This window comes from Bubalus bubalis, chromosome 5 (assembly GCF_019923935.1).
Source record: "Bubalus bubalis isolate 160015118507 breed Murrah chromosome 5, NDDB_SH_1, whole genome shotgun sequence".
Classification (NCBI taxonomy): Eukaryota; Metazoa; Chordata; class Mammalia; order Artiodactyla; family Bovidae; genus Bubalus; species Bubalus bubalis.
In genome coordinates, this window is record NC_059161.1 from 54,136,417 (window position 1) to 54,150,976 (window position 14,560).

The 14,560-nt window shown below is 42.8% G+C and overlaps 1 protein-coding gene across 2 annotated transcripts in view; it reads left to right on the plus strand.

The window, feature by feature from the left end:
• Positions 1 to 14,560, plus strand: part of TP53BP2 (tumor protein p53 binding protein 2) — a 66,909-nt gene that overhangs the window by 11,270 nt on the left and 41,079 nt on the right. The window contains exon 1 of one of the 2 annotated variants that reach the window (XM_006057239.3): positions 288 to 311. The exons of the other annotated variant lie outside the window; for it this stretch is intronic. The gene's annotated coding sequence lies outside the window, so the exon portion shown is untranslated. Of the gene's footprint in view, positions 1 to 287; positions 312 to 14,560 lie in introns of those variants that run through there. 2 annotated transcript variants of the gene reach the window in all.

Sequence of the window (14,560 nt, forward strand, 5' to 3'; positions counted from 1 at the left end):
TGCCTGATGACGTGAACACACTGTTCACATCTGTTTCCTGTTCACATTCCCGTCGTCCGGGGAACTTTGAGTCTCTGAGCCACAGTATCGGTTCAGTTCAACAATCACATATTCAGATTTGCTGTGTGTCAGACAGATACTGAGATTGTGTTTATCGGGGGAGGAGAAAAACTGGGAGGAAGCATTTGAGGACCAGAACTTCTGTACCAAAGGAATTTATAGACCAGTAAGACAGATAAGACCGGGATCCGGACAACTGTGGTGTGAACAGTCGTCTGAGAAGCAGAGAGAAAGCGTCCTCCTGGCTCGAGGTGCGTGTCTGTGGGAGGGACAGGGCTGGAGGCAATTTTATGGTTTTGAATTATTCCAGAAAGCTTTTCGAGATTTCTCATTTGGTAATTTGAGGCTGTGACTGTGGAGCAGATAACTTCTATGTTTTAAGTCTTTATACTTCTTATAATTGCTTGGAAATTCCTTGAAATTAAAAATAGGCAAAGATAAAATACCACTGTATATGAATCTGATTTTTTTTTTTTTGAAGTATAGTTGATGTACAGGTAAGTTACAGGTTTAAAAGTCTGTGAAGTTTTGATTGTCACAGGGTTAACCATTGACATTTTAACAGTTAATATACACTATACAGGTTAATATTCACTGCTGTTATCTATTGGTGAAAGAACTAATGCTGTAGTTCATTTACCCAGAAATTTAGTTTCATGTTGCATCTGTGCTTATAAGCCCCAATGCAGTGGTTCTCAAACTTCAGTGGGATTGGTGGGCCATACCTCAAGGTTTTCTGATTCAGGAGGTCTAGGTGGGGGCCTGAGACTTTCTGTTTCTGGCAAGTTCCCAGCGATGCTGATACTGTTGGTCTGGGGACCATGCTTTGAGAACTACTCTAGTGATGTCCCTTATTCTTCAGCCTGCGTCCCTTATACTTGACCTCAAGGCCCTTTATCAGCTGTTTACCTGTCTGTCCTTGTTCATATGTGCCTATATTCCTGATACACTGGCCTTCTTAGTGGTCACGGCACAGACCAAGCCTGTTCCCATTTCAGGGTTGTTGCCTGGAATGTCTTCCCTGGATGTTTCAAGAGGCCGGCTTCTTCCACCTCAGCTCAGCTGCGCCTCTCTCAACCGTGATTAGCCATCTCCTGCCATCACCTGCATCTTTCTCTATCACATCACCTTCTATTGTGCTCATTGATCAGTCTCTTCTCTCCACCCTGAAGAATGCAGGCTTTCCCATTCTCTGTGGGTGAATGAAAGATGTTGAAATCAGCAAGAAGATGGGACTGAGAGGAAACCAAACCAGGAGCTCCTTTTGAACGACTGATGTTCATGAGAGAAGACTCTATGTCTCAGGGGAGGTGACTGCTCTGTTTCTGTAGATGAAGTGGTTATGTAATCAGACATCTAAAACCAGCTATTTTTCAGTATGTAATGAATTTTTTTCCCGCTATTAAAGTAACCACTTCATATTTACTATGTCATTTTTCTCAGAATGGTAGTTGTCTCAGAAAATGATTGTGTACTCTAGAAGATCCTGAATGAATGGCTAGGAAATACCATGTGTGGTGAACTTTTTTAACTATTCAAATTTGTGTGATTGATTTCTAGATTCTACTCATTTGCTCTAGTGACCGAAGAAATAGTTTATAATATAAAGAAATCCTTTGAATATGATTTTATGGTTTTTCTTTCTTTTTAATGAATCCTTTCTATTTAAAAAATTTATTTAATTTTATTTAAAAAACTTTTGGGCCACACCATGCGGCATGCAGGATCTTATGAGTTCGCTGATGAGAGCTGGAACCCGTGCCCCCTGCTGTGGAAGCATGGAGTCTTTTTTTTTTTTTTTTCCTTTTAATTTATTTTTTAATTGGGGGAAAATTGCTTTACAATGTTGTATTGGTTTCTGCCATACAACAGCAGACATCAGCCATAATTATACATATATCCTCTCCCTCTTGAGCCATCCTCCTCTCCACGCATCCCATCCCTCTAGGTCATCACAGAGCACCAGCCTGGGCTCCCTGTGTAATAGCTTTTCACCAGCTGTCTGTTTTACACGTGATAGTGTATATACGTCGATGCCGCTTTCTCTGCTCATCCCACTCTCTCTTTCCCTTACTGTGTTCATGAGTCCATTCTCTACATCTGTGTCTCCTCCATTCCTTCCCTGTGGATAGGTTCATCAATACCATTTTTCTAGATTCCATATATATATGTTGATATACAATATTTTTCTTTTTCTGACTGACTTCACTCTGTATAACAGACTCTAGGTTCATCTACCTCACTAGAATTGACTCCAAATGGTTCCTTCTATGGCTGAGTGTAATATTCCATTGTATATATGAACCACATCTTCTTTATCCATTCATCTCTAGAAGGACATCCAGGTTGAGAATTGTGGAATCTTAACCACTGAACCGACAGGGAAGTCCCGGATTTTTCTTTAAATAACTCACATGTCTGATAGAAACTGACGGGCTGATGTTTAAAGTATTCCATGAGCAAAATGCAGTACATTTAGTGAATACATGCTACACTTAGTGTAGAAGTTGGTTTAAATATCATTGATCTTTAATGGAACATTAGTAGGTGTGACCCATGGTAATTGATGAAGATTTTATAAAGCAGTGTAATGGCCTCAGGAGTAAACTCTGGGCAGGACAGATGGCACATAATAAGCCTCTGTCAGCAGTGATTGTCCGATAGCGGTAGCAAGGTTGGACCGATCATCAGGGAGGCTGGAGAGTGTCTCTGAGGGAAAGGACTCAAAGACTAAGTGTCCCCGCTGCTCCTGAGGGAGACGCCACGGAGACCTCTGTCGGGATGCCCACTGAACTACTGGGGAGGGGTGGCAGGGTCGTCCAGGCTGGGGTGGCTGGGCAGCACACCCCCTGCAGAAGGAGGGCAGCCCAGCCTGCCCTTGGGACAGAGCAAGTCCAAGTCAGGGAGCCAAGCAAGCTGCCCTGTGTTCTTGGTTCGTGGCCCCTGGAGCAGAGTTACCACAGGAGCAGACAGCGAGGTCTCTGAGGAGCAGGAGGCTGAAAATGCTGAAAGATTGGAATGATCTGCATCTCATTTCTGACCCCTTTCTCGGGTTGGAAGCCAGAGTTGGGCTGAATGGCTCTGTATGTTTGAGACTGAAAGAAGCTTTGGTTGTTATTGCTGTTTCTTAATCCCTTTTTATGTATCTTACTGTTAAGACAGGTGTTTTTCTTGACCAGGTTATAGGAAGTCTAGTAGCAGCATTCTCTTCTAGAAGGTAGTCTGGGGTCTTCCTTCCTTCATTTCATTTCTGTCTCCATAGGGGAATTATTAAATACAAAAATCATCTTGACTTTTCTCTAATCTCACTACTACCATTATTATCTGATTGTCCATATGGTGAGTTTCCTGTGAGTTCTAAGATTGGGGAGGATTTATGTCACTCTTTTTATAGACTGTTCATTTTCCTCTAAAGGACCAATTTTTTTCTTATATATGAATATATATATATGTATATATATATTTTTTTTCCTTAGGTAAACCTAAGTGATTTGAGATTTTATAAATCAAAACTGATGCTTTTATTGCAAAGCTTAAATTCCTTTCTATGACAGGGAACATCCTAAACTCTTAGTTCTATTTTTCTTTCTGTGAAACTTCACATGGTTTTTCAGTCAAAGGAATAAATTTAGCCTCTGACACAAAGTAAATTTCTTGTAAATGCTCTGCTCAGTTTTTTTTTTTTTTTTAAATTTCCTTTTGGAAAAGTCTTCCAAATTTTAATCTGAAATAATTCCTCTTTGAAATGAGTCATCCTTGTATTAATAACATAACTTTATAGTTACAGTGCATACATGTCCTGTTAAAATGGAACTCTTAAAAATAAATCTTTGATCTCTTCTTTTTTAGTGAAAATTGTCTGTGACTTTGGATTTTTGGAAGGGCAAGCCTTCTTCAGACATGACTTGGGCATGAATTACTGTGCAGCGCGTGTGGGTAGGCCTGGTGCAACTTAATGTAATGGTGTTTGGTCTTTCCCTGAATCTTTCTCTTCAGATTGATCACTTTAAGAATCAAATCTTATTTACTGTTTTTAGGGAAATATTTTCACATTATCACAGTTTGTATTGTGTTATGTATATTTTTAAATTGTACATTATTGTAAAACTATATTAACGTTGATATTTAAACAAATTTAAAGTGACGTCTATACCCGATCTCTGGAGAAGGAAATGGCAACCCACTCCAGTGTTCTTGCCTGGAGAATCCCAGGGATGGCGGAGCCTGGTGGGCTGCCATCTATGGGGTCGCACGGAGTCGGACACGACTGAAGCGGCTTAGCAGCAGCAGCAGCAGCAGCAGCAGCATACCCGATCTCATAATACCAGAGTTCTCTTACGTAATCTGTACAAGACAGTTCCTGTGTCTATATGTTTAATTTTTTATTTTTTGGCTGCGCCATGCAGCAGGTGGGATTTTAGTTCCCTAACTGGGCATCAAATCTGCGCCCCCTGCAGTGGAAGTGGAGTCTTAACACCTGGACCACCAGGGAAGTCCTGTCCATATGTTTTAAATGGTTAAAATCTAAAACTTAATATTTCTATTTTGTAACCTTATCTTGCCATTTTCTAACACTATACTTACAGTAGTTGGTACCTGGGTCATAGTCCCTCCAGCAGCTACCCTTCCATGGTTAACTTGTTGGATGTTAGTTTCCTATCTTACTGTTCATAGCTCCAACACCACAGTGAAAAATCTTCAGCCATTTACAGGTTTTCTTCATTTCAGTTATTTCTGTAAGGGTAATTCATGGGGTATACGTAAATTTACGGGTTTTGATGACATGATACACTTTACTTTCCAAGTGGGATTTTAAACATTTTTAGTACCATCATATCTTTGAATGAATCAGTCTCATCTCTTTTGGGTCTTACCTTTTAATCACTAATTTAATAGTTGTAAGTGATGCCTCATTGTTTTAATTTACATTTATCCTTCCTACTCCGTGTTTTACCTTTCGTATTGCCCTATGGTCTGTCCCTGAGAGCCTCTGCTCCTAAGTATATTAGATTTGATGCTTACTGTTTTTTAAAAACATGAAGTTCTTGATGTGCAAGTTGGGAAGAAGTGAGCAGTTCATGTCTCTGTCAATGGGAAGGGCTGACCTGGTATCAGGGGAAGAAGAGCCATCTCTTCTGTTCTGTCCAAGCTAGACTCGGAGCATTTTCAGATACCCCAGCAATTTATCATCCTCACAGCTGCAAGTTCAGCTGTAAAAGCTGATGTGTTGTTTTGATCTGATTATTGCTGTGCTTGTGATGAAAATAACTTACGTCACAAGTTCCCAGGAACACATTTGTGAGTCAGTGAGAATAACCAAGTTTCTCACAGTAGCCTCCCAGGCGATTTGACGCCAGGAAACTCCATTCTCCTTTCTTCCTTACGGGAAAGGAGCTAAGGGAGTCATGTTTGTTTTCTTGAGAATATGGTGTTTTCAGAAATCTAAAGAGTCAGGAAAAGATGGTGTTTTTAGAAGTAAGGTTACTATAGATTATTATTTTTCTTTTTTAGTATTTCCTTAGGCATGCATAAGCCGTTTCAGTTGTGTCCAACTCTTTGTGACCCTGTGGACTGTAGCCGGCCAGCTCCTCTGTCCATGGGATTCTCTAGGCAAGAATACTGGAGTGGTTGCCATTTCCGGCTCCAGGGGATGTTCCCTACCCAGGGATCCAACCCACCTCTCTTCTGTCTCCTCCGTTGATAGGCAGGTTCTTTAGCCCTGGCGCCACCTGGGAAACCAAGAATTTCTTTCTTTATGCTTGCCATTAGTTTATGCCTGTTTGCTGAAACCTCAGTCTGCCTCAGATCACATTCATCTTTCTCCTTTCTGAATTTTCATTTTACTTACAGCCCCACTCATGTAATTTGGTACTAAGTTGTTCTTAATTTGGTATTAAGTTTTTTTCATGAGTAAATTTTATTTCCCTTAAGAGATTTTTGTATCTGTCACATAGTAAGCATGTAGTGGGCATTTAAGATTGTGATATAATTCACATACCATAAAATTCACCCTATCAAGTATGTAATTCAGTGTTTTTTTTGTTTTGTTTTTGTTTTTAGTATGTTCACAGTGTTAACCACTGGTAATTCCAGAACATTTTCATCACCTTAGAGAAAAACATCCTCTAGGGTTACATGCTATTCCCCCTCCCCCCAACCCCTGGTAAACACTAATCTACTTTTAGTCTCTATGGATTTGAATATTGTGGTGTTTCTTTTTGTGCCTGACTTCTGTCACTTAGTATAGTGTTCTCAGAGTTCATCTATGTGTAGTATGCATCAGTACCTCATTCCTTTTATGGCTGAATAATATTTCATTCTAATGCAGTGGATGTTTAAGATGTGTTTCTTGTGTGTGTGTGTGTGTGTATTTGCAGGCTCAGTAAGTGCGGCACACGGGCTTAGTTGCCTCACAGCACGGGGTACCTTAGTTCCCTGACGAGGGATCAAACCTGTGTCCCCTGCACTGGAAGGTGGATTCTTAACCACTGGACCACCAGAGAAGTTCCAGGATATATTTCTTGATTGTTAGGTTTTAGTCCCTGGCTAAAGTTGAGGCAGTATGGTGACCCTAGAAAACAACATTGTCAGACAGATATCTATTTGCCATATATATCACAGAGCAAGGACCAGGTAATAAAAATGTTTGCCTTATTAATTTAATTATTGATTCTTTATCAGTTTTATTATCCAAGTGATGTTTAATCATTCTAGAAAGTTTAAGCATAGATAAGTCCCCCCAAATTCATTTCATAATCTTACCGCCAAACATTACTACTGTTAATTTGGTGAGGTCTTTTTTTGTTTGTTTGTACTACATGTCTGTGTACACGTATTATATTTTTGCATTTGTATAGTGGGATATGGTGAATACTGTTTTGTAACAAAACAGTACATACCTGACCATTCTTGAAAGTTTCGCTTTTTGTGCTTTTTCCTTCTGAAATGTTTTGGTATTAGATGCTGAAAAGTTCTCTAAGATTTAGCCATTTTATTTTTTATCATTACAGATCATGAATTTTTGGCCCAAATTATTGTTTTCAGAAGGACTTAGTTGATAGAGTAGGTTAAAATTTTTTACTTTAGTAAGTTTTCAACATGCTAATAAAACTGCCTCATCAAAATGAAATAAAAACAGCTTCATCTTTTGTTTTATTTTTTAGGGAATTAAATTACACTTCAAAGAGTGATGTTTTGTAGCACAGTCCACTTATGAAACAAAGATAAAAAGAAAGTACAGTATAAAGAGCCTGTGTGCCTACTTTTTCTCAGGTTAGCATGATAGGTTAGTTTAACTAGCCTTTTCTTTGGACTTGGCTCGCTTTTCTTTATATTTAAGAAATATATATATTCTTTCCCAGTATGGTTTATCCCAGGAGATTGGATATAGTTCTCTGTGCTGTAAGGAGGACCTTGCTGTCCATCCCTTCTAAGCGTGATAGTTTGCATCTGCTGCTGCTTCTGCTGCTAAGTCGCTTCAGTCGTGTCCGACTCTGTGCGACACCATAGACAGCAGCCCACCAGGCTCCCCCGTCCCTGGGATTCTCCAGGCAAGACCACTGGAGTGGGTTGCCATTTCCTTCTCCAATGCATGAAAGTGAAAAGTGAAAGTGAAGTTGCTCAGTCGTGTCCGACTCTTAGCGACCCCATGGACTGCAGCCTACCAGGCTCCTCCGTCCATGGGATTTTCCAGACAGGAGTACTGGAGTGGGGTGCCATTGCCTTCGAGTTTGCATCTACTTGACCTTGAACTCCCCGTCCATCCCTCTCCTCCCACCCAACTTAGCAACAACATCTTTTTATGTTATTGTTCCTCTTCCAAATAAAGAAGAGAAAAGATATTCATTGAGAAAATGCCTGATTTACTCCCTCTGTAAAATTTGGAACAACTATGAATTATCACAGAAAAGCCTATAATTGTGGGCAGATTATAATGAAAAGATTTTAAATTATAAGTGATATATAAATGCAAGGGGACATACTTAATGTCTATAAATTTAAGATGGGTAAAATGAGTTTAAACTGCTTATTTCAAGTGACGTGATGCCTTTTTGTTCTAATGGAAATTTTCTAGGGGGAAAGGTGGCAGTTATGGGTCTCAGCGCCACCAGGGGCAGCTGGGGCTGGTGGGTGGTCCCTGTCTCCCACCCCTTCTCTGGGATGGTCAGGAAGACACCTGCCCTCGGCTGCACGTCAGCTGTCACACAGTCACGGCTCAAAGCCACCTCTTCCCAGCTGTATTGTTGTCACTGTGCTGTGGTGTCCCATTAAGAAATTGTCAAACTTGATAAACTATCTTTGTAATCTAAAAAGTAAGATAATCACTACAGCAAAGAAAGTCAGTGAAAATGGGACTGTGCTGGTTTGGCCAAGCTGAGCATGAAGCATTTGCGGGTTCTCCAGACATAGATTGCCACTGGGCAGTGAGTACTGGCCTAGGAATAGACAGAGACTAGAGATACAGAGTCATCAGCAGCAGCAGCATTCCCCTCTTGACTGAATTAGTCCATCCATTAAAATGCTCTGGAAAAACTCCATGTTGAAATAAAGAAGAAACAAAGCACCACTTTTACTCTGTCTTCTTCCATCTGTGGCTCCATATTCTCCACCTTCCTTTTTTTTTTGACCGCACCATGCAGTTATATGGGATCTTAGTTCCCCGACCAGGGATCGACGTGCCCCCTACATTGAAAGTGCTGAGTTTTAACCACTGGCCTGCCAGGGAGTCGCTGTTTTCTCCCATCTTTCTGTTCTGAGTCTCTGCATCCTTCCCTTGGGCTCTTAGCCTGTCTCAAACAGGCCTTCGACCTCATTCCTCAGACAGCACTGGTCAAGGCATCCAGCAGCCTCCGTCTTGCCCAGCCTGGAGAACTGTCCTCATTCTCGTTTCTAAGATCGCTAAGCTTTATTTGACTTAGTTGAGACACTGCTTTGCATGGTCTCTGGTATTCCACACTCCTTTGTGTTTCTTTCTGTTTTTTATGGATGGACCTTTTCTAATCCTTTACTGGGTCCCTGTCCTCTATGGGACTTCTGGCCGAGGCCCCAGTCCTGTGGGCCCTTCCCTCATCTGTTCCTCCTTCCTCATAGTAAATGACAGCACTATTTACTCTGTTGCTTAGACACCAGATCTACGTTCATTCAATTTCTATGGTTGCATCCCACATTCTGTCCATTAGGCAAGTCTTGTTGACTCTGCCTTCAAATTATAATCCGGTCCAGCCGTTTTTCACCACTTGCTGTTACCTGCAGTCTGTGCTACCATTATATCTCATTTTATGTGCTGCGTGTGTGCGTGCTAAGTTCCTCCAGTCGTGTTCGACTCTGCGACCCTATGGACTGTATCCCACCAGACTCCTCTGTCTATGGGATTCTCCAGGTGAGAATACTGGAGTCAGTTGTCATACCCTCCTCCAGGGGATCTTCCTGACCCAGGGATCGAACCCATACCCTTATGTCTCCCGCATTGGTAGATGAGTTCTTGACCACTGAGCCATCAGTGAAGCCCCTTTATGTGCTACATTTCCTCTTAATTGGTCTTCCATGCCTGCCTCTCTGTGGTCTATTCATATAGTAGCCAGAGTAATGTTTTAAAAAAATGACTTCAATACTCTTTTCAGAATCCTCCAGTGACTTCTTTTTTAAAAAATTGACATATGATTTACATACCACCATTTTGAAGTATCCAGTTCAGTGAATTTTAGTATGTTTACAAGGTGGTACAACCATCACCACTATTTCCAGAACATTCTCATCACCTCAAAAAGAAGCCCTGTACTTGTTAGCAGTCAGTCCCCCAGCCCCTGGCAACCACTAATCTAATCTTTTTGTCTCTAATGATTTGCCTCCAATGGCCTCTTAGATTAAAATCCAGATACCTTGCTCCAGCCTTTGGGTCTTTGAACAATGGTTCTTGGTTTGCAGTTTCCAGAGCCACAATATCAGCATCTCAAGGGAGCTTCTTAAAAATGCAGAATCTCTGTCCCCACCCCTGGTCTACTGAATCAGAATCTCTGAGGGTGGGGCCTTGCCATCTGTGATGAATAACCCTCTGTTTGCAGCACAGCTTGAGGACTCTATGGCTTCTATGCGTGATCTAGTCTCTTTGAGTTAATCTCCTATAATCCTTTCCTCTTGCTCACTCTGTCAGAGTGACCTTCCTAGTCCACAAATGTGACAAGCTTGATTCCTCCTCGGGGCCTTGACATTTGTTCTTCCCTCTGCTTGGGCTGTTCTTTTCCTGCACCTCGTGTTCTCATTCTGTTTAGATTGTGGCTCAGGAGCCCTCTCTCACCATAGAGGGGCTGAAGTAATTGAGTTTGAGGATGGAGCGGGGAAGCATCTTTTGATTGCCTGTCTCCACCCTGCTTTGTGCCCCAGGAAGTTGACTTCTATAAAGGCATCAGTAGTCTCCCTTTCCATCCAACTTCTAGTTGGGTTTGTCCAGTAAGTAGCATGGATGACCTAAGAAGGAGGAAGCCAGGTTGGGGTATTGATTCCCCTGGGGTGGCTGTGTCCCTTTCCACACAGCGCTCCCTGTCTCTGTCTCTTGTTCTGTACCGTGTGCTGTAATGGCTACTTAATAAAGATAATGTCTACATTAGAACTTAAACCATAAAATAGATAGCCTATAAATCTTGCATGAACAAGATGTCGAAACAGAAGTAGGATGGCATAGCATGATACAAACTGAAGAGGAGAGGACACTAACTTCTGTCAGCGTGTGTAGCTGTGCTGAATACTGTCTGCTCTGCTTTCTATCAATACCTGTGGGAAGCTTACTGTGAAAATAAATCAGAGGTGAATCTATCAAGTGCAGTAACAGCTGTGGTATTTATTCATTCCTAAACACACACTTACGGTGTGATTATTACAAACCAGGCACAGTTCAAGGTGCTAAGGATGCCATACTGAACAGACAAAACCCTGGGCCTCATGGACTGTCCGTTCTAGCAGGGAAGACAGTAAAAGCAAGTGAAATAAATATAATACATGATGTGTTGGTCACTGTGCCAGGGAGAGAGAGAAAGTGGGGAAGTGCATGTGTGCACATGTGCATATGTGGGTGCACACATGCGCGTGTTGAGGGTGGTGGTGGGATTTTAGGCAGGATGACCAGGGAAAGCCTCCCCGGGAAGGAAGTGGTGGTATCAAGACCCAGGGAGAGGCGCGGCAGGCCGTGCTGGCACACAAGGAAGAATATTTGTCGGGGAAGGTCATCAAGAAGACGTGACCGCAGACTTGACCTGCATGCTGACCCAGGCCCTTGGAGGCTGTTCACCCGCTTTCCTATCCTTGAAACGTGCCCTCCGCCTGCCTGCTGTCCCGGGCTCAAGCTGCCCAAGGACGCAGGCTGGAGACTGAACCCAGGGGGACCCTCTCCATAAGCTTTTACCATGCTGCTGGGCAGGGGTCGGGGAACCACTGGCCCTGAAGCCCCCAAGACCAGTCTCCTGAGCAAGCTGCCTTGCTTCCGGAAAGGCCAGTTGCCAGTCCAGAGTGGGCTGCCTGCCTTCTGTCTCTCCTTGCCCTCCGCGCCTGGCGCCAGTTTCAGAGTCCACCCCAGAAGCTCCAAGGAGGTTTCGAGCCAACAACATGGCAGTCAGGAACAGGATGCGTAGGCTCCAGCGGGTGGGAGGCAAGGAGAGGAGGATGCTGGTGGAGCCGAGCTTGGAGAAGGTCAGAAGGCTGTGAGGGCTGGAGAGGGGGTGGGGACAGGTGGTCCCAGATCAACTCATCCAAATGAAACTCCTGCTTTTCTCTCATCCCCTGCCTGCTGGTACCATAATCTCAGAGTGGAGCAAGCCTGGTTTTCCTCCTGAATTTGCTATGAATTGTTTAGTTCACCTCCCCCCCCAATCCTCCCACATTTAGTCACCAGATCCAGTCTTTCTGTTGAATCTGTTCTTTCCCCCTCTGTCCATTGCCTTCATTCAGGTCCTCACTTCGAGACTGAATTGCTACCTTCCAGGTTGTGGACTGTTGTGAAGAAGTTGGCTCTTACAAACACCCGAACTAAATGGCAGCTCTCAGGGAACCTAGGACTCTTATTTTGAAGACCAGGAGGCTGGGATTCAGAGAGGTGACATTACTTCCCTAATAATGATTAACAAGTCTGGGGTAAGAACCCAGATCTCCCACCTGGGTGTCAGGAGCAGCTCACGTTGCCGGCCTGGCCTTGGAGCACTCAGCCCAGAACAGTCACTCCAGAGCTGTCTTCAGGTGTGCCTGAATGGAGTCCACTGACCACTCACACTAGTGTTAATCCTGTGGGATTTTGGGGGAAAAGTCAGTGATCTTAGAACATGTTTCTCATCCTTCGTATTTATAATTTGTACTTTTAAATAAATGAAGCCGTTGTCTTCTAAAAAGTAAAACACCAGATCTCTATCCAAGTTTGGTTGTGTGCTTAGTCGCTCAGTCGTGACCAACTCTTTGCGACCCCATGGACTGTAGCCCACCAGGCTTCTCTGTCCATGGGGATTCCCCAGGCAAGAATACTGGAGTGGACTGCCTTGCCCTCCTCCTGGGGATTTTTACTGGGGTTCAATAGAGCATTTCCTAATACTCTTCTGCTATAAGGAACAGCTGAAAGAGTAGAGGACAGGTGAACAGAATTGTAGTCTCATCCTCTCATTTTAGTAGCCAGTATAAAGACTCTTTATAAAAGATTCTTGCTTCATTTATAGAGAAAGGAATATCTGCTCTGCTTATCTGAGAGTTGATGTAAGTTTCTGAGATAATGTGTGTGAAAGGACTCTTTAAGATGAGGTTTACGAGGTAAGGCGCTTTTATCTCGGGAAATAACCTCTTATTTGTTGATACAGTGTGTGTTTTGTATATATGGGTACTCAGTTGCTCAGTTGTGTCCGACTCTGCGACCCTTTGGACAGTAACCCGCTAGGTTCATGGGATTTTCCAGGCAAGAATATTGGAGTGGATTGCCATTTTCTCCTCCAGGGGATCTTCCTGACCCAGGGATCAAACTCTCATCTCCTGTGTCTCCTGCATTGAAGGCAGATTCTTTACCTGCTGAGTCATTGGGAAAACCTGTTTTGTGTATATACAGTATATTAAATATTTCTATAATTTGATAAATGCCTCTTAGTCTCATATTTACAATGAAAACAGTTCCTATGTTTGAAGTGTTAAACTTCAGAGAAAGTTCTGATGTGGGTAGGGAGTATGGAGGAGAAGTACTCTTTAAGACTGAAGTGTAAATTATTTACACTGGTTACATGTGCTATATATGTATCCAGAGTCGCACCAGGGTGGAAAGCTGTGTTCATTTTGTGTAACAGTTTTAAAGTGCTGCCTTGTTGGCTGAGTTGAGGCCTGGAACTATGTATCTTTATGTAGCACAGTTTATCAGAATGTGAAGAACCTGATCCAGTTAGCTTGAAAGCTTCTGAGCTCATGCTGACAAATTTTGCAGCTTTGTTTTCATACGTTTTATTTTTTGATAGCATCCACTTTAAAATTTGTTTCTGAGTTGCTTTCTAGCTGTAATGGGTTCCTGTTTGTGTTTTCCAGTTTGGGGGGGTTCCTTTCTGTGTTATACATGTTTCTGTGAGTTAAGAGCTTCAGTTGCAGGAAGTGGAGACTTGGCTTACCTTGGGAAAGCATAGTTTTACTGCAGGGAGGAGCAGGGAAGCCCCGTGAGGCAGAGCCCACGGACCCAGGGGGCCTCCTCCTCTGGTGCATTTTCTTCTCCCCTTACTCAAACCAGATCCTTGAGGCGGCAAGTCTGCTGTTTGAGCCAGTTTCCATCATCATCCCTGGTCAGGAGCTGCCGCTCTCCCGCTGTCCCCTCCCCTCCTCCCCTGCCCCCCAAAAAGAAGAGCCTAATGCAGCTCTCACTTCTGGGGTGGTGGGAGAGAGATTTATGCTGGGTGAGACGCCACGTGACTGAGGGCACTGTGGCTTGTATGATATTCTTGTGTCATTGTAACCGCAGTGCAGATCCTACTCATTCTGCCTTTAAAAGAAAAAAAAAATTATTTGTTTGGCTGCTCCAGTTCTTAGTTGCAGCTCAGGGGATCTCCATCTTGTTTTTTGGCATGTGAGATCTCTGGTTGTGGCGTGTGAACTCTTATTTGTGGTGTGTGGGATCTAGTTCCCTGACCAGGGATTGAACCCAGGACTCCTCCTTTGAGAGCTTGGAATGTTAGCCACTAGATCACCAGGGAAATCCCCTTCTGTTTTGTTACAGCCTTAAAACCCAAACTCCTGCAGTGTTTGGCTTGGTCTCATTAATTCTTTTTACAGAATGTATACTGGTCCATCAAGTTCATGTTTCAAAGCCTTTGCATTTTCTTTCTTTGATAAGAATTATTTTCACAGAATATAAAGCTTACAGTGGAATTACACTTTCAAATTGTCTGGGTTTTGTTTACTTGTTTTAATCCCGATACACATTTATCTGCCCAGAGTAAGTCCTCACTGAATGAATGAGCTTGGGGGTTGGCTGACTTGCGTTGTCATCAACAATTTATTTGCT